Source organism: Chelonia mydas, chromosome 3, assembly GCF_015237465.2.
Source record: "Chelonia mydas isolate rCheMyd1 chromosome 3, rCheMyd1.pri.v2, whole genome shotgun sequence".
Classification (NCBI taxonomy): Eukaryota; Metazoa; Chordata; order Testudines; family Cheloniidae; genus Chelonia; species Chelonia mydas.
The window spans coordinates 187,719,196-187,739,745 of record NC_057851.1 but is presented as its reverse complement, the minus strand read 5'-3'; the positions used below and the strand labels follow the sequence as shown (position 1 = coordinate 187,739,745).

The 20,550-nt window shown below is 43.0% G+C and overlaps 1 long non-coding RNA gene across 1 annotated transcript in view; it reads right to left on the bottom strand.

The window, feature by feature from the left end:
* Positions 1-2,503: 2,503 nt before the first annotated feature.
* The window catches only part of LOC119565869, a 28,434-nt gene continuing 10,387 nt past the window's right edge, over positions 2,504-20,550 (bottom strand). The window contains exon 3 of the long non-coding RNA XR_006289941.1: positions 2,504-2,862. This is a non-coding gene — a long non-coding RNA (uncharacterized LOC119565869). The remainder of the gene's footprint in view (positions 2,863-20,550) is intronic.

Here is a 20,550-nt window from a genome sequence, read left to right as displayed (position 1 = left end):
GAAAGCAAACAATACAACCAGTACAGTACTTAGTGTGTTATTTGGTTTGATATTCAATTCAGTTTAAAAATCAGCATTGTTAACTATCTTTCGGTTTTCAGAGATACCACCCCCTACAGATGAGTTCACACTTCTATGAGCTTTTCTTTCAGGCGATCATCTGCAGATCCAGGCAGATATCACTGCATTGGTTACACTTGGGTCACATTTTCAATATTATTTTCACAGCCATGAGGACAAAGAGGATATTGAGCTGGATGCTCAGCTGGCATAAGTTATCATAGTGCCCGTGTTTCAGTGCACCTATGCCAATTCATGTCAGCTGAGGATCTAGCTTGTTTGTTTTTTAAAATGAAAGCTTAAATTCTGAAGCATGATCTTGCAGCAAAGATTGGATTATATGGATGCAGAATCATGGAGAATACAGGGTCCTGGACACAGTCCCTGTTTCTATCTAACATAGGTCCAGAGGTTGTGCCTCTTTCTTTATGATGCGGACCCTGGCATAGTGACTCAGTCCTTTGTAAACTGTAACGTGGATTACTGTAACACAGTGCACTTGGAGCTACCTTTGAAAAATGTCTCTTAGGTGGGGGTCAAGGTACCATATTGGTGCATAACACCAAGGCCAGATTCTGCCTTGACTCATACCGTGTGCAACCGTGTGCACTTTAGTGGGGTTGCAGAAAACGTGAGTGAGGGCAGAATTTGGTCCCAGCACACTACTCTCTGGCTATCTATTTGCATCAGAGTGCAATTTTATTAGGTTGGTTATCACCTACAAAGCCCTAGATGCTCTAGCATAGTTATCCCAGAGGACTGCTTCTCTCTACAGGGCACAGGGTTTTACTTAGTTTGGTCAACCCCCTGAAATTAGTTTGCTTTCACATAATACTATGAATTGGTTTTTTTTTTATGTTGTTGCTCTGGAATGGGGGTTTGCATGGTTAGTCCTTAAGATCAGAGGCTGGTATTTTCTAATGGTTTTTATAAATGTAAAGTATTTGCCAAAGGGCACCAAAATACATTTATAAATAAACAAAACACAGGACTCCTGCCAGGAGGAGCACAAATGAAATTCACCAAACTAACATGTAGTTGTTTTCTTGTGTTGTCCCTTCTATTTCTTCATCCCTTTATTTTTCGTTTTCCATCTCCATGCCATTTTCCCCTTTTTAACATTATTTTCTTACCTCCTGCTTTTTTACTTTTAAAAGCAGTACCCTTTCCTCTAATTTTCTCCCTTTTATATTCACATTCTTTGTTGTCCTCCCCTTTGCCAGTCTCATGTCCCCTTGGTTTCTTTTCTCTGCTAATATCTGTCCTCTTTGCCAGGAGTGATATGCCTAGCTCATTGGACCTAATCCTTGTTCTGGTGAAGCTCCACGATGTGAAGGAATGGCAGATGGGCATCCCTTTCTGCGATAGCCTGACAAAATGGTTACCTTTCCCCACCTTTCTCCCCCATCTACTTTGTTTCATGGCTCCCCCTCTCAGTCAGCCCCATGAAGCAGAAGGCTAGAGCCTGCTTGGAGTGGAGCATCCACTGATTACTTCATGAAGCATCCACTGATCACTTCATGAAGCTCTCACATCCCCATACAGCTAAGTTAGTGTCAGGTGAGTAAATGAGAGAATCTTGCATCTTGGGGATACACCTGTGCATGAAATCACCTTCTTCTGTAACAGGTGTACATTCAGTTCTATAGGAGTGGGGTGGAAGGTGGGTGGCTTTCAAGGAGTCACTTATTGCTTTACTCAGTTACTGAAGTGCATCTGTATTGAGAAAGGACACATTTGAGGTCATGCAACTTTTACCACCTCCGTTATTGCTTTCCTGGCCCTACACCGGATTAGTCTGAGCCCCTGGCAAGGCACCCACCTCTAGAATGAGAAACACTGCTCTAGTTCAAAGATACAGCTAGTTCCTATCCCCTTTACTTCCCCCATTCTGATCTTTCAGTCTCCTCTATGCTTCTCCCTATATTATATTGTTACTCCTTGGTCCTCCCCAGATCTCTGCCCCTAAAATTTCTCTCTCAACCTGTGTTTCTTGCTCACTCTCTCTCCCTAAGCTCCCTAGGCCAGTTTCTGTCTCAGGGATGAAATTAACCCTGTGTGGAAAACCAGCACAAGGCCTGTTTATCATCACCCACTTAAGCCCTAAATGTAGGGCCTAAGTGGTACATAGGCTTTCTACTGGACCTTTGCACATGGATGACCTTCATCTCGAAATTTTTGCTTGAGTATTGTAGGATCTGGAACTTTTGTAAGATTTAGTGAGATCTGAAAAGAAGGTTGTATAACTGGTTTATCTTATCAATAATTATAATTGGATAGTTTCCTTAGCTGATAGACTAAACCTTGGCCAAAGTCATATACTACATTAAACTAACAACAGAAAACTAGATGCATTTGTTTTTCAATTATGATTTTTTGTTAAGCATGAGATTTGTTGTATCTACAGACAAAGCCCAAAACAACTCAGTCTTTGGATAATCTGTTAGAAGAGTGAAATGCTATCATCTTTATTCTACCCTTGATTTGTTGATACTAGTCAGTTATAACCTGTAGACCTGTCGTTGGTAACTATATTTTAAATCCTTGAGCAATTAATTCAGAGAAAGGGTTATACATTATTTAGTATGCATCTCGGTTAAATCAAAAAGTCAAAGGGACTAATTGTACTGCTCACCATTGTGAGTAAGGAGTTCATAATTTGGCCTGTATGACAGAAGAATTATCTTTTACTGTATTTTTTCATCTCTAGTAGGGTTGTTGCACTAATTCTTCTATGGAGTCCTTTCTCTGAGACCACATGCAGTATCGAAATGGAACTGATGAAGCAGCTCCAGCTTCTCCCTAGGAAAGACAACAAAAGGAATAAAAATAGATACCTAATTTCAGCAGTTATAAATTCATCACTAATTAAAGACTAACTATGCAGTTTTCACTGGCTATTGTGGTGAAAAATTAGGTAGATAATTTACTAAATTTATTTCTCCTTTTAGCTTTAAAAAAAATCTATTTAAAGATCAAGTAATACACAATTCAGTTTAATAGGACACCATCACTATATAATTTACGCATTGCCTAAGTTCATTAACTAATGAGATTATTTTTATACCACATAAAAAGGTCATATTTTGAAAGCATGAGATTAGTTTAAAATATAATCCAGCCATTTGGTAGTAGTATATTCCACAATGTAAAATTTGTTCCAGGAATTGTGTTATGCCACATTTTAAGTACTTTTTAAATTAAAATTTAAAACATATACTAATATAAGTCTAAAACAACTAAATGGCAATGGGACAAAAAACACTTAAACTTGATACTGGTTACATGAGATTTCACTTGAGAGGGAACATAATAAGGACAGCATGACAAGATTTATTTGGTCATCTATATGCCTTTATTACTCCTAAGGGAATTCTGTGCCACTTCACAAGTGCAGAATTCATGTGTCCTTTTCTCTGCAGAAAATATATTCTGCTGGAGAGGCTCTGCAGTTACACCTTTTGCCCTCCAGGGGCTGCTGTGGCATCAGAACAGAGACAGCTGGCTCACTGCTCACCTGCCATAGCAGTCAGCAGCTGATAGGGAGAGAGCAGAGGCTGCATTCCTTACAGCTCCCTGCCTGTGGGGCCAGGTGAGGAAGCATGAGATATGGGGGAGAACAGACAGAGCGGGGTACACAGGGCTACTGGGGGGGGGTCACATAGGCTGGTTCAGAAGGACTAGTTGGGGGAACAGACAGGACTGGGGCTGAATGGGAGTGGGGGTGCAGGGTGGCTCAGTTGGAGTGCAGGGCCAGAGGAGGATGGGGAGAGCTGAGTGGGAGTGTAGAGACTCCTGGGGCTAGGAGGGGCAGGGACACATGGGGACAGGGGTTTTAGTGACACATAGGGATGCGGGAGGAGTGGCTGAGTGGGGGTGCATGGACACATGGGAACAGGGGCAGGGGAGCAGGGACACATGGGATGGGGGAGGGCATGCATGGAGATGGGCAAGGCGGGTGCAGGGACAGATGGGGACAGGGAGCAGGGGGTGGCTGAGCGGGGGTGCAGGGACATATGAGGACAGGGGGAGAAGGGTGCATGGGGGACAGGTGAGGCGTGTGCAGGGACACATGGGGACAAGAGGAAGGGTGGCTGAATGGGGGTGCAGGGACGCATGGATGGGGCACAGGGACACATGGGGACAGGGTAGGTAGATGTACCTGACAGATTGGGAGGGGCTAGGGGTCCGCCAGGGTCTGCACGGGGAAGGTTCCCCAACTTCCTAACAATCCCTCTTCACTTCACTCCCCCTTCCCCCGCCCCCCCCCAAAAAAAACATTCCATACTTCTCCACCCACACCCAACAACCCTCCAGGTTCACTCCCAGGCTCCTTCCAGCAACTACTTCCCTCTCCTTCAGCTCCACCAAGCCTTTGAACAGCTTCTGAGGGGCACGGGAAATACGTTTCTGTATTGTAGTTTAAATGAATTATTCCTCAAAGTTCTGTATTAATATGCCTAGTAAGGAATCTATTTGTCAAAAAACATTTCCTGAATCTTTTTTGTTGTCTGTATTGTTACAGACATACTTGTTGAAAGGAATTTTGAAATAAATTACCAAAATAATTAAAACTGGCGTGACTATATTATGTTATTTTGACAAAATATGGAGAATTTTAAAATATTGTGCACAGAATTTTTTTTGGCACAGAATTCCCCCAGGAGTACTTTAGGGAAGAGATGTAATTTGAAACTATTACTTAGATAATACGCTCCTTGGGAACAAGGACTAGGTCTTCCTGTGGTTTTCTTACAGGACTGATCTCAGCATAGATGCTAGAGAGTCCAGGCCAAATTAACCCTAGTGTAAACTGATGGAATTCCATCAAAATCAGTAAAGTTGCATCTGTTTACACCCAGTTCTGAATTTGGCCCTTAATCCAGAATTTGAACTCTCATACATCTGTTGACCAATTTCAGATCAAGACTGCCCTTCACTGGTTGCTTCTCTTCAATAAAACAATATTCTCTTCAGGAGGCACTGGTTCCATCACTCCATTCACAGAAAGGTGTGTGATCTTCTCATGTATGACTTTGTGCTTGAGAAAACTGGAAGATCTGAAGGACTGCAGACTCAAGGGTGTTCTGGAGCCAGTAACAGGGGACTGAGGAGTAGAATCTTGTCTCCTGCCTCGTCTGCTACATGCTTTGCCTTTGCAAAAAGTCAGTTACTACTTGTAGTTGGCCAACCGCTGATCACTAAAGCTTGTAGACTGTTTTTTGGGAGGACATGATAACTGGAAGAGTCTTCATCCACCCCCTTCCCCTTTATCCTAGATTTTCTGGAATAGATAACGCCTGAGAAACTTGGCAAATCTGAGGAGCTGACTTGTCACCTTTTCAAACTCTGACCCAGAAATGCCTTCTCATTTCAAATCTTCTAATTGAAATGCCTTCTCAATTAGAAACCACATGCCTACGGTTGCATCCGATGAAGTGAGCTGTAGCTCACGAAAGCTTATGCTCAAATAAATTTGTTAGTCTCTAAGGTGTCACAAGTACTCCTTTTTTTTTTTGCATATACCTGATGAAAATCTCATGGAATCCATGAATGTATCTGAATATAGGAAGCTGCAGTGGAAAGTTTTTATGCATTACTATCCTTACCTTTTGTTCTTGATGGTCACCGTACCTGCTAAGAAAGGCTCATGGAAAGACTTTCTGATGTGGAGTCAGTTTGCTTTTAAAATTCATGAGCTATTGAAAGCCCCCTAAACCAGAGCTATTTGGCTTACAAATACCCCAGAAGTGTGTCTGCAGAGTTCCTATGTTCCTTGAAGACAAGCTAGATCTTGCACAGATTAGAAGCTCTGACGACTGTGACAGACGAGCTTGTAAGTTCTGCAAGACTAATGAAGAACTGTGACATCCATCAAGAGCTAACCAGCATTATCAGCAGATCACTTCAATAACTCAAAATATTCCACCTAATCTTATCATTGTGCACTAGTTCCCTTTGAATAAATCACATTTAGACTTTCTAAATAGATCAAGCTTTAAAAAAAAAACAAAAAAAAAACAACCCCTAACTTTACAAAATGTGAGGCCTTGTTTCTCCACTGCCTTGCACCTAATGTCAACATTTACGCCTGTGCAAAGTGGGTGTAATACACTACCTGATCAGAATGATAATGTTTCACATTCACTCTGCACAGGTCTAAATGACTACACAAGGTGCAAGGCAATGGCGAACCAGATCTTTGAGCCTTCTCCCAAACCTCCCTTGTCTGATTAACCTCATATATTATCATTACACCTGTTTATTGCATTACATGTCTTAAATAAGCTTTCTTAAAGTACATTTTACAGGGAAACATGTTTTCTTCTAATTCACTGCATCTTGAAAACTATTATAATATTTTTCACACTTGTGAACAGGAAAACACTGTAGACTTGTATTGTAAAAACCATAAGTGATGCTTCTTTACTCCCTTTTCTTTCTCTTGGCAGGTGATATTTGTATGGTAGTGATAACTATGCATGATTAAAAACACTATTTCAACTGCAAACATATTGTGCCTAATCCAGTCCTACCTTTCAGCCTTTGCAACCCCAATAAAGTAAGTCAGGGCAGAACTGACCCATTTTGTCTGCTATATGACTCATATTCCAGAGGATGTGGCCAACAGTAAGTCACGGCATTGTTGTGTTCACTAAAGGGAAGAGTTCCAGGAAATGTGAGAATATACTTGTCTGTACCTTCATTATTCATTGCCATTATGCCAAGCTCAAACATATTTTCCATAGGAGACAAACCCGGGGAGGGAACGACACACACACGACATTGGATTTAGGCAGTTTGTCTAACAAATTTCTATTAAAATTAAAAAAAAAAAAGATTTTAATTATCTCCCCCCCAAAAAATGTTACAGAGGTAATAACTTAGAAGACACACCACTGGAGAATAAGAATAGCTGCACTTTGGCCTTTATTGTAACTAGGCACACGTGAAAAGTCACCCAATACTTTAGACTCCCTCTTACAACTGGGCATAATTCTGAATATGCAGATAGAATGCAGCCTTAGGGTCTGAGCCTGCCAGGAGTTCCATGCAGACAGCCTCTGGGCCCAGGCCTACCCTCACTGGTGTCAATGGGGTTCTGCCCACCCAGAGTTCATTGAAGGGTCAGGTGTTTCACTCTGAATGTCTTTGTTTTTAACCAGTTTATTAGATAGTTAAAACTAAGGTGTTAAAATAATGTTAACTTTTTTAATTCGTAAAAGTATGAAACTGAATTCTCCCATTGATAATGGAACAGCCATTGCACCACTATGTACACTGGAAGTGGCAATGGGCACTTCTGCTGACACGGTGACAGCCTGCTTGACTTTCCTTTACATTATAACAGCACCTGTTCTGGCAACGTAACAGCCTGGAGGAATGTTAGCGTATGAGGAATTTCCAGTGTAAAACAAAGCAGAAATTGTCATGTATCAAAACTAGGAATTATAATGGTTCCATTTCACTTTTATCACATATGAAGAGTAATTAATACTGACGCCTAGACATTGCAGTTTAGACAGGCTCAATCCTGCCAAGAGCTCTTTATGCACATGTGCCAGTGGAGCAGATGGACTTGCAGGCTAGGGACCCAAGTCTCTAATGAAAATAACATGGATTCCAAAGGGAGGGGTGTTTTCTCCCAGTACACAGCATGAGTCTGTTTTAACTAGAGTTGCATAAATATTAGGGTCTATCCCCAACCATGAGAATTAACATAACCATTTTAATTCAGCAGGGATTATCTCTGAACTATGGAGGTCTGGTTTCAAAACAAATTCTGTCCATTACTCAAAAAGAAAAGGAGTACTTGTGGCACCTTAGAGACTAACAAATTTATTTGAGCATAAGCTTTTTTGAGCTACAGCTCACCTCATCGGATGCATTCAGTGGAAAATACAGTGGGGAAATTTATATACACAGAGAACATGAAACAATGGGTGTTACCATACACACTGTAACGAGAGTGATCAGGTAAGGTGAGCTATTACCAGCGGGGGGGGGGGGGGGGGGGGGGGAGGGGGGTCTTTTGTAGTGATAATCAAGGTGGGCCATTTCCAGCAGTTGACAAGAACATCTGAGGAGCGGGGGGGGGGGGGGAGGAGGAATAAACATGGGGAAATAGTTTTACTTTGTGTAATGACACATCCACTCCCAGTCTCTATTCAAGCCTAAGTTAATGGTGTCCAGTTTGCAAATTAATTCCAATTCAACAGTCTCTCGTTGGAGTCTGTTTCTGAAGTTTTTTTGTTGTAATATTGCGACTTTTAGGTCTGTAATCGAGTGACCAGGGAGATGGAAGTGTTCTCCAACTGGTTTTTGAATGTTATAATTCTTGATGTCTGATTTGTGTCCATTTATTCTTTTAAGTAGAGACTGTCTGGTTTGGCCAATGTACATGATGGCATATATCACATTGGTAGATGTGCAGGTGAACGAGCCTCTGATAGTGTGGTTGATGTGATTAGGTCCTATGATGGTGTCCCCGAATAGATATGTGGACAGAATTGGCAACAGGCTTTGTTGCAAGGATAGGCTCCTAGGTTAGTGTTTTTGTTGTGTGGTTGTAGGTGAGTATTTGCTTCAGGTTGGGGGGGCTAATCTGTAAGTAAGGACTGGCCTGTCTCCAAAGATCTGTGAGAGTGAGGGATTGTCCTTCAGGATAGGTTGTAGATCCTTGATGATGCGTTGGAGAGGTTTTAGTTGGGGGCTGAAGGTGATGGCTAGTGGCGTTCTGTTACTTTCTTTGTTGGGCCTGTCCTGTAGTAGGTAACTCCTGGGTACTCTTCTGGCTCTGTTATTCTGGTTCTTCACTTCAGCAGGTGGGTAGTGTAGTTGTAAGAATGCTTGATAGAGATCTTGTAGGTGTTTGTCTCTGTCTGAAGGGATGGAGCAAATGCGGTTGTATCAGAGCTTGGCTGTAGACAATGGATCGTGTGGTGTGGTCTGGATGAAAGCTGGAGGCATGTAGGTAAGTATAGCAGTCAGTAGGTTTCTGGTATAGGGTGGTGTTTATGTGACCATTGCTTATTAGCACTGTAGTGTCCAGGAAGTGGATCTCTTGTGTGGACTGGTCCAGGCTGAGGTTGATGGTGGGATGGAAATTGTTGACATAATGGTGGAATTCCTCAAGGGCTTCTTTTCCATGGGTCCAGATGATGAAGATGTCATCAATGTAGCGCAAGTAGAGTAGGGGCGTTAGGGGGCGAGAGCTGAGGAAGCGTTGTTCTAAGTCAGCGATAAAAATGTTGGCATACTGTGGGGCCATGCGGGTACCCATAGGAGTGCCGCTGACTTGAAGTTATACATTGTTCCCAAATGTGAAATAGTTATGGGTGAGGATAAAGTCACAAAGTTCAGCCACCAGGTTTGCCGTGACATTATCGGGGATAGTGTTCCTGACGGCTTGTAGTCCATCTTTGTGTGGAATGTTGGTATAGAGGGCTTCTACATCCATAGTGGCCAGGATGGTATTTGTCATTCCACCACTGGTATCAGAATGGAAAAGAATTGATCTATTGCAGAATGGCCTAACTATCGGTGCAGATGGTATCAGAACACATTTTTGAATGACTGCCCTGCCAAGGTCAGAAAGTCATACAGCTTAAGGCTGGAAGGGTCTACAGATAATTTAGTCTGACCTCCTGTATCTCAAAGGCCACTAAACTCTACCCAGCCACCTTCACACCAAGTCTAAGGACCAGAATTAAACCACAGTATTACAGTTGTCAGGAGACTATTGCACGCCATAGACAGAGAACAGGAGGGACTGAGCAGTATCAGTTCACCAAAGGTCACAATATAGAAAGTATAGTGTTTTTAAAGAACCCCTCAGGTCCTGCCAGCTCATATACAGATCATGGAAGGATTTAACTCCACTTTGGCATCCACAATGTTTTGAACAATGTCTCTTCATTTAGGTGAGGTGTCATATATACATATATGACATACACACACACACACATATATCAGACATGCAGTACAGTATACATGTACATATGTACAAGTTTATGGCATATGGTGAAGTATCAGGAGAATTCAAATAAAAATAGTGAGATACATTGTTTTCAAATAGATCAATCTTTTTATACGGTCAGGGCTTTAAGATAAAAGTGCCTGTTTCCCCTACAGCCACATACCACACAACAGAACCACTAACCCAGGAACCTATCCTTGCAACAAAGCCCGTTGCCAACTGTGCCCACATATCTATTCAGGGGACACCATCACAGGGCCTAATAACATCAGACACACTATCAGAGGCTCGTTCACCTGCACATCCACCAATGTGATATATGCCATCATGTGCCAGCAATGCCCCTCTGCCATGTACATTGGTCAAACTAGACAGTCTCTACGTAAAAGAATAAATGGACACAAATCAGATGTCAAGAATTATAACATTCATAAACCAGTCGGAGAACACTTCAATCTCTCTGGTCACGTGATTACAGACATGAAAGTTGCGATATTACAACAACAAAAAAACTTCAAATCCAGACTCCAGCCAGAGACTGCTGAATTGGAATTAATTTGCAAATTGGATACAATTAACTTAGGCTTGAATAGAGACTGGGAGTGGCTAAGTCATTATGCAAGGTAACCTATTTCCCCTTGTTTTTTCCTACCCCCCACCCCCAGACGTTCTTGTTAAACCCTGGATTTGTGCTGGAAATGGCCCACCTTGATTATCATACACATTGTAAGGAGAGTGATCACTTTAGATAAGCTATTACCAGCAGGAGAGTGGGGTGGGGGGAGGTATTTTTTCATGCTTTGTGTGTATAAAAAGATCTTCTACACTTTCCACAGTATGCATCCGATGAAGTGAGCTGTAGCTCACGAAAGCTTATGCTCAAATAAATTGGTTAGTCTCTAAGGTGCCACAAGTACTCCTTTTCTTTTTGCGAATACAGACTAACACGGCTGTTACTCTGAAACATTTCTAGGAGTGGCACGTACAACAGGAGAGTCCAGCTAGGGCTTCTCTATGTGAGGGTGGATTAAAAAAAGAAGAGTTAAGATCAAATTAAATTTGTTTTCTCTGCCCCTCCCTTAAATAATCTCTATCCCCAGATGGCAGAATTACTTCCTTCTCTGCAGAATTTTGTGTTTGCAAGTGTTGAATTTATTTTAAGAGCTTCCATAAAGACAATACTTTAGACATGCTTGTCAGCTATTTCTGAAATCTCTTTGATGAGGAAAGCAGCTCTGTAAAATGGCATCATGCAGTTCCATGGTTATTGTCCCAATCATTTTCATACCCAATTTATTCATTTTAAAAATAAATATATGGGCTTTCTATCTATCAGCCCTTATTTTCATTCTATGTTCTGAAAGTCAAGGTATGTGCTTTTCTACTGTGCTCTACGAACCCCCTGCTGGAGTGGCTGGGGAAGGACATGCACAGTGGCCTTCTACAACAGTCAGGACATCATGCTCAGGCATGAGACAAGGAAATAAACTCACTATACAGAGAGTACTGTCAAATACAAAAACAGAAAACTAACAAACAGGGAGGGGAGAAAAAGAAAAATCATCCCCCAATAATCTTTCAGTTTTATTCATCTAAGATATGTGTGTTGTGATGGGGCAAGGCCAGATGGCTATAGAAAAGTAGTGGGAGATAGATATATTAGCTCCAGGCTAAACAAATCCCTGGTACCAGGATAAGTGAAATGGCAGCTGCTCCAGGTCAATTAAGACACCTGGGGGCAATTAAGGACTTTCCAGAAGGCAGGGAGAATGCTAGGTTGATTGGGACACCTGAAGCCAATCAGGGGCTGGCTGAAACTAGTCAAAAGCCTCCCAGTTAGTCAGGTGGGTGTGCATGTCAAGAGCTGTGGGAGGAAGTTGTGCTGTTGGAGAGACTGAGTAGTACACACCATATCAGGCACAAGGAAGGAGGCCCTGAGGTAAGGATGAAGTGGAGCTTGAGGAAGTGAGGGCTGCTGTGGGGGAAGTAGCCCAGGGAATTGTACATGTCATGTTTCTAAAAGGTCAGCTATCACAGCTGATACTATTAGGGTCCCTGGGCTGAAGCCCGCAGTAGAGGGTGGACCTGGGCTTCCCCTCCCCCTTTGCCCCCTGATTAATCACTGAGACTGGGAGACAACAGAGACTGTGCAAGGAAGGATAACTTCTCCTCACCTCCCTCGCTGGCTTATGATGAAAATGGCTCAGTAGACTGTGACCCTTGTCTCTAGAGAGAGAAGGGTTACATGGAGGGTCACAGTGAGCCTCTGAGGCTAGCGAAATCCGTCAGGAAACGTAGGACCCATGGAGGCAAGGACAGAGCTTTGTCACTGTATGTAAAACAGTAGGAAAAACCTTTTAGAGAAAATGTGATTATTAAGATCATTGTCCTTTAATATTTTTGAAATAATAAATTGATTTTTCTGCAGACTTTATTCCTATTGCTATGATTAAAATCTCTTGTGCATTCCCTTCCCTCACAGCAGTAGGGCATCTGAGGTCTATTTCAACACATTAGACCTGCACAAAATGACTATTGCAACCACATTCCACAAATGCTTTCTCCCCCTTCAGCCTAGCATACATGTGTGCACGTCTGCTACAAGAGACACAGGAAATGACCGGTCTCTTATTTTTCTCTCAGTATCACAATCAAGGTTATTCCTCTTTTTTACTACAATAAAGAACAAAGAACTTCTGGTACCACCCCCCTTCAGGACTCATATGAAAGTGGCAGTGTGTGAGGGGAAAAAACTGTTACCTATCTTCTTGTAATTGTTGTTCTTCAAGATGTGGTGTTCATGTCCATTCCAAGTAGGTGTGTGTGCACGCCACATGCACAGTCGTTGGAAGGTTTTCCCCCTAGCGTCTAAGCAGTACCCTCTTGATGGGCTGTGGAGCCGCCTGGAGTCGCACCTTCATGGTAGTCTATATAGGTCCCTGGTGACTGCTGCCTCTTCAGTTCCTTCTTGCCGAATACCCTGACAGAGGGGAAGGAGGGTGGGTCTCGGAATGGACATGAGCAACACATCTCGAAGAACAACAATTACGAGAAGGTAGGTAACCGTTTTTTCTTCTTAGAGTGCTTGCTCATGTCTATTCCAAGTAGGTGACTGTGATGTTCCCCTCTGGTGTTATCTGGACTGGTGATCTGCTGGTCACTCCAATCCTTGACTCTGGGAGCCAGCCTTACCCTGCTCTGCTATAAGAACCCCCACTCCTGGGCTGTTCACGCACAGCCTCTGGCATGTAAGCCGCTCCTTGGATTGTGCAACCGAATGACACTAGCCAATATCTCCGGTCCCAGACACAACCCTAGCAGCCTCCGTCTTCCAGTGCCCAGTTACGCCTGCTGGACGCTGCAAGCTTATGAGTTCATCAATTTAACAAAGAAACTGATATGTACAAGGCTTGTTAACTCAAGGGGAGCCTCTAACACACTTCAAACCAAACACACTGCTTCAGGTAGAACAAACAAACAGATTTTAAGTGATTGTAAGTCCACCCATAACAAGTCAGATTTGGTCAAATGAAATAAAATCAAATTGTATTCTAAGCTGATCTTAACACTTTCAATGCCCTTACAAACTTAGATGCTTCTCACCACAGGCTGGCTGGTTGTCCTTCAGCCAGGCTCTCCCCTTTGATCAGTGCTTCAGTTGCTTGGTGTGGTGTCTGTAGGAGTAGGTGGAAGACAGAGGAAGAGCATGGCAGACGTCTCTCCCTTTTATCATGTCCTTTCTTCCCTCTTGGCTTTGCCCACCCCCCTTCAGAGTCAGGTGAGTATTACCTCATCGCAGTCCCATACTGACCAAAGGAAGGGGGATGACTCACTCGAGCAGATCCTTTTGTTGCTGTGAGGCTGGGCTGGGTTTGTCTCATACTTGCCCTGATGAGGTGTGAACTGCCTCTCTGCTCTTGGAGAGTTTTTGCCTGGGCTTATTTTAAGCCATGAGGATACATTTTCAGCCTCATAACTATATACATGAAATTATAACCTATAACACTACTGTAACAATTACTATAACATCACTATAACAATGCTCAGTGCATCATGAGCCTTCAGAAGACACCCAACAGGACAAACTTTGCGTAGGATACCACACAATCATTTTACAAGGATGAACATGGGGATGCTGGGTGTTCCCTCGAGGTACAGAGCATCACAGTGACTCCCAAGCACCTCCTAGGAGGAGGGGTCAGAGCTCAGCGGGTCGCCGACTGCAGCACTGTTCTACCAAATGCGGCATCATCTCTGGCCTGCTGTGTAATGGCGTAGTGCGATGTAAAGGTGTGGATCAACGACCAGGTCGCTGCCCTGCAGATGTCTTCAATAAGGATTTGTGCCAGGAACGCCGCTGAGGATGCCTGTGCCCTTGTGGAGTGTGCCATCAGCGCGGGGGTAGGTATCTTTGCTAAGTCATAACATGCCCAGATCCAGGACATGATCCAAGAAGAGATCCTGTGGGATGAAACTGGAACAGATGCTACCATCCAAAATATGGCCTGGCCATATATGTGAAGAACACCACCATCACAGATTTTGATGTCCCCTCCCCACACTGAAAAGGAAGCCACCTACACTCCTGCCATCAGAATAGGGGAAGTGCACATCACCAATGTGTATAAAGCCCGTAATTCAAAATGGCTGAAGCCAGCACTCCCAAGAGCACCAATCCCAGCCCGATATGTTGGTGACTTTAACAGTTACCACACTATGTGGGGCTATGAAGTTAATGAAGCAGACTGTGAAGACCTCACAAACTGGATGTCTGCGGAAGATCTGCAACTGGTCTTTGATCCCAAACGGCAATCAACATTCCATACTTCTTGCTGGCAACGCAATGCAATTACAACTCGCATTTACATCCTGCAAATTACTTCCCAACTTCTAAGCTCAGTACCAATGTGGACACTATATCCATTTGTTCTTAACTGGCCATCAGGAAGTTTAGACTTGAAATTTGATGAAGGTTTCTAACCATCAGAGGAGTGAAGTTCTGGAATAGCCTTCCAAGGGGAGCAGTGGAGGCAAAAGACATATCTGGCTTCAAGACTAAGCTTGATAAGTTTATGGAGGAGATGGTATGATGGGATAGCCTAATTTTAGCAATTAATTGATCTTTGACTATTAGCAGTAAATATGCCCAATGGCCTGTGATGGGACACTAGATGGGGTGGGATCCGAGTTACTATAGAGAATTCTTTCCTGGGTGTCTGGTTGGTGAGTCTTGCCCACATGCTTAGGGTTTAGCCGATTGCCATATTTGGGGTCGGGAAGGAATTTTCCTCCAGGGCAGATTGGCAGAGGCCCTGGGGGGTTTTCGCCTTCCTCTGTAGCATGGGGCACGGGTCACTTGCTGGAGGATTCTCTGCACCTTGAAGTCTTTAAACCACGATTTGAGGACTTCAATAACTCAGACATAGGTCAGGGGTTTGTTACAGGAGTGGGTGGGTGAGATTCTGTGGCCTGCGTTGTGCAGTAGGTCAGACTAGACTATCATAATGGTCCCTTCTGACTTTAAAGTCTAGGATTCTATGATTAACACAAGTCTATCACCACCCACATCGGTATAGAAATCCCCATGATTCTGTTTAAACAAATCCCCTGGTGGAACCTGACCAGAGCTGATAGGGATTGCTAAAGGGAAGCTGTAGAAAAAGTGATCCGAATTCCCACACCAGAATGTCATCACCAGTTGTTGGCGTCCTTACAGCTGCCACCAAGAACAGTATCCCTTGGGGGTTCTGGGAAGAATACCATCTCTGCTGGACAAAAGAGACCCAGGACCTGCACTAGCAGTACAACCAGTTGGGCAGCCCACAGGTGAAGGCCCTGTTAGTCTCTAGACTCAGCCAGATGCCAGCAGTGGATTGAGTGCAGAGGAAATTTAAGACCGGCGCAGCCTCTGTAGATTTGTCATTGACCTACAATATAATCTGGATTAAAGGCCTTATCAGGGTTCCCTCCCCACTCTGAACTCTGGGGTACAGATGTGGGGACCCGCAAGAAAGACCCCCTAAGCTTATTTCTACCAGCTTAGGTTAAACACTTCCCCAAGGCACAAATCCTTCCCTGTTCTTGGATGAGTACTGCTGCCACCACCAAGTGAGTTAGACAAAGATGCAGGAAAAGGACAACTTGGAGTTCCTGTTTTCCCCAAAATACTCCCCCAAGTCCCTTCACCCCCTTCCCTGGGGAGGCTTGAGAATAATCTACCAACCAGATAGGTAAACAAAGTGAGCACAGACAAGACCCTTGGGTTTTTAGGACTCTAAAAACCGAATCAGATTCTTAAAAAACAGAACTTTATTATAAAGAGAAAAAAAAGTAAAAGAAACACCTCTGTAAAATCAGGATGGAAGGTAATTTTACAGGGTAATAAGATTTAAAACATAGAGGATTCTGCTCTAGGCAAAACTTCAAAGTTACAAAAAACAGGGATAAACCTCCCTCTTAGCACAGGGAAAATTCACAAGCTAAAACAAAAGCTAATCTAATGCCTTTCCTTCCTATTACTTACAATTTGTAATCTTAGATGCTTAGTTCAGGTATGGCTTTAGGAGATGTATTTTCCCTGCCCTGGTTCCTCATTGACTCGGAGACGACACAAAAAACCCGAAACTAAAACCTCTCCCCACAGATTTGAAAGTATCTTCTCCCGTTATTGGTCCTTTTGGTCAGGTGCCAACCAGGTTATCTGAGCTGCTTAACCCTTTACAGGTAAAGGAGGGATTTTATGCTACCCTTAGCTGTATGTTTATGATAGGCCTGATGCTGAAACTTGCAAGGATTATCCCCTGCTGCAAAACACTATGCCTGCTATGGATGATGCTGAGCAATAGGCGGCTACATGTCCACTTTGACAGCAAAGACAGTTCTCTCTGGTTCCTCAACAATGGACTGCCACAAGGCTCAGTACTTGTGCTGATGCTTTTCAATGTTTACTCAAATGACATGCCTCCAACGAAGTCACAGGAATTTGCATATGCAGCTGACCTTGCCCTTGCAACAAGCAGCCACCATTAGCGACATTGAGTCCAACTTGAACAGGGACCTAAACACCATGGAGCAATATTTCCAGAAATGGAGGCTTAAGCCAAATCCTCACAAAACAAGTCACTGCATTCCATCTTGATAACAGGAATGCTAAGCGCATCTTGAAAGTAACCTTCTGCGGCAACAGTGTACAACATGACCCCACTATGACACATCTCGGAGTGAAGCTGGATCACACGTTAACCTTCCATGACCATCTTAAGAAAGCAGCTGCCAAGATGAAGACAAGGGTTAACCTGGTCCAGAAATTGACAAGCACAAGCTGGGGAGCACCAGTGTTACAGACATCAGTGGTGGCCCTTCTGTACTCTGTAGCTGAGTACTGTGCATCAGTATGGACCAGAAGTAGCCATACTGGACTGGTTGATGTCCAACTAAAAGCTGCAATGCATCACTGCAACCCTCAAGTCGACTACAACACCTTGCCTGCCAGTGCTGTGGCACGTTGCTCCCCCATCCATTCACCACGATGTTGCAACCCTTTGGGAATTCCAGAAGATCGTGGAAAATGAACATCTTCCCATCCATCAGGACCTTAACAACATCCCTCTTATATCAAGGCTCTGTCAAATTTCTCTACTTAGACTGTAGAGCAACAACTATAATTTTACATTTAGATAGTTGAGCCAGATACCGTCTGGAGTAGTAGAGTGTATTGCTGTGATGCCTCCTTCGTATTTGTGAATCAGTCATTGAGTTGTTCCAGGGTCTGTTCTGGGCGACCAGAGTCGCACAATGGAGAGTCTTTAATTTTCCATTTGTGCAGCAAGAATCCACATCTGCCATGATTTGCGCGGATGCAGTTTAGGGTTGCCCATGAGCTTCATGGGAGATCAAAGTCAGGGATCTTCTGCATTGGGTCTTTCACAGGATGTTTATTTGAGACTGGTAAACTCCATTTGGCTTTCCAAGCTTCATCAGAGTTGAAGTTGCATTGTTGAAGGTTAAATGTATGGACCCAAAAGGGCTTACACAACTTCAGTCACAACTAACTTACAAAACTAACAGTGGTGAGGCCTGTTAATGCACTCTGATCAGCCTCCAGAAGTAGAGGAGTTCTTTTACAGTGGATCAATACTGCTTACACTTTGCCTGAAAAAGTAATCCTTTTCAACTGGCCTGCCTGATCAGATAAGATGGAACAAAGTATGCTGGGATCTGTAGTTTCTGCAGGGCGCAAATTTGTATTAAGACAGTAATTGTCAACTCCAAATATCATGAGTGAAGCCCACCCAAAACTACAAATGACTTAAAAATTAATAAGGTTTTTTTTTAAAAAAGTTAAATTTTGGGGGTTTTGTTTTTGCACCTTTCGGTCACATTGGGTATGTCTACACAGCCTACAGCAGCAAGCCTCCCACCCTGTGTCAACAGACTTGCATCAGTGGGGCTAGCGCACTAAAATAGCTGTGTAAGAATAGCTGCCATGAGCTGTGTAGACATACCCGCTTGTATTACGTTTTCAAGCTTTTCTCCACAACCACGAGGACTAGAAACTTTTTTTTTTAAAGCAGAGATTCTCTCCTAATCACATGTATTCAAGACCTGGGGCTTTAACACAAACAACAAATATCACAATATTCAGGATAAAAAAATCATGAGCGAGGACAATGCTATAAAGATGAGATGGAACTAAGCCACACTATAGAAATGAGTCAGCTACACTTTGGTTACCCCAATGAATGGTAATGCCAAAATTCTTCAGAAGGATTAAGAGCAAGATTTTTGCATGGACCTAATTGCAATGTCCTATTTTTTCATTCCCGCCCCCCCAGTTAGGCTTTATGATAGAAATCAGAGATGGGGAGGGGGGGGGACGACAATGTTATCATGTAGCCCAGTGGTTCTCAACCTGGGGTATGTGTACCCTGGGGGTACGCAGAGGTCTTCCAGGGGGTACTCAACTCATCTAGATTGGTGTTTCTCAACCTCGGGGATGTGACCCCTCCCAGGAGGGTCACAGGATAGGTTTAGGGGGGTTGTGCAGGGCCAGTGTTAAGGGGTGGCAAGCAGGGCAATTCTCCATGGCCCCATGCTACAAGGGGCCCTGTGAAGCTAAATTATGTACTTCAGCTCCAGGGAGCGGGGCTTGGGCTTCAGACAAGGCTCACAAGTGAAAAACACGCTCAAGTATCACACTAAGTACAATATTTATATCTAATTGATTTATAATTCTATGGTAAAAATGAGCAAGTAAGCAATTTTTCAGTAATAGTGTGCTGTGACACTTTTGTATTTTTATGTCTGATTTTGTAAGCAAGTATTTTTAAGTGAGGTGAAACTTGGGGCACACAAGACAAATTAGACTCCTGAAAAGGGTACAGTAGTCTGGGAAGGTTAAGAACCAGATTCTAGCCCACCTCTCTGCCAGTGCAGTAGTATCACATGTTTTGCATTGTGATGTTGGTTAGACAATTTCAGTGAGTGACATTTTTAGTAAAACTTGGTGTATTTACGATTATTTTTTTATGACATAGTTTGTGGAGAATTTTTAAGTACCTGATTATCTGTATGCAGAGTCACCCACCCTTCCAGGATATTTAAAGGGAACTCCAGAGGTATATACACCTATTAATAGTAGTAACAAACATAATTTTATTAGAAGTTGTTCCTTTTCCCTATTTGATGTTTACTTCTGAGGAAAAAAAATATAGACTCTCTAACAATGGAAAGAGAACAGATGCTGTAACTGGTATAGTTTTGCTTGTTATCTGAGTTACAATTTTTTTTCCTAAGAGAGACAAGGTGGGTGAGGTAATATCTTTTATTGGATCAACTTCTATTGGTGATAGAGACAAGCTTTTGAGCCACACAGAGCTCTTCTTCAGGTCTGGGAAAGTTACTCCCCCAGTGTCACAGTGAAATGCAAGGTGGAACAGATTGTTTAGCATAAGTAGTTAGCAGGCCATTCTACCTTGAATGGTCCCTTACAATATGTGCTAACACCAACAGAAGTTGGCCCAATAAAAGAGATTACTTCACCCAACTTGTCTGTCTAATATCCTGGGACTGACACAGCATACAGTGTAATTGTAGCCATTTCACCCCCCACATCACATACAAAATAAGAAAATTAACAGACCACTTCATCTTCACTGTTAATTTTGCTGTATTCATGGATTTTTCAAATCAGAGTATTATCTAACAGTGAAAAAAGTTACAGCAAGGTGGGCCCATCTCTAGTATCTAAGATGCCTGTCACCCTGGTGTTTAAATGCCATAATACAAAAACTAAAGGAAACAATAAGCTGTTGCTCAGAGCTGCCACCTCCTGTCCATATTCCCTACTCACATATCCTGGCCAATTTCTAGTCAGCACCAGCCAAAATGCTCCCGGTCCCGCTCCATCTCCAGAATTAACTGCACACAGGAAGCATATTCCCACAAAAATAATCAGATACAAATATTCAGATGGCAACAATAAGGATGAAATAAGGAAGATGTGAAGTTAA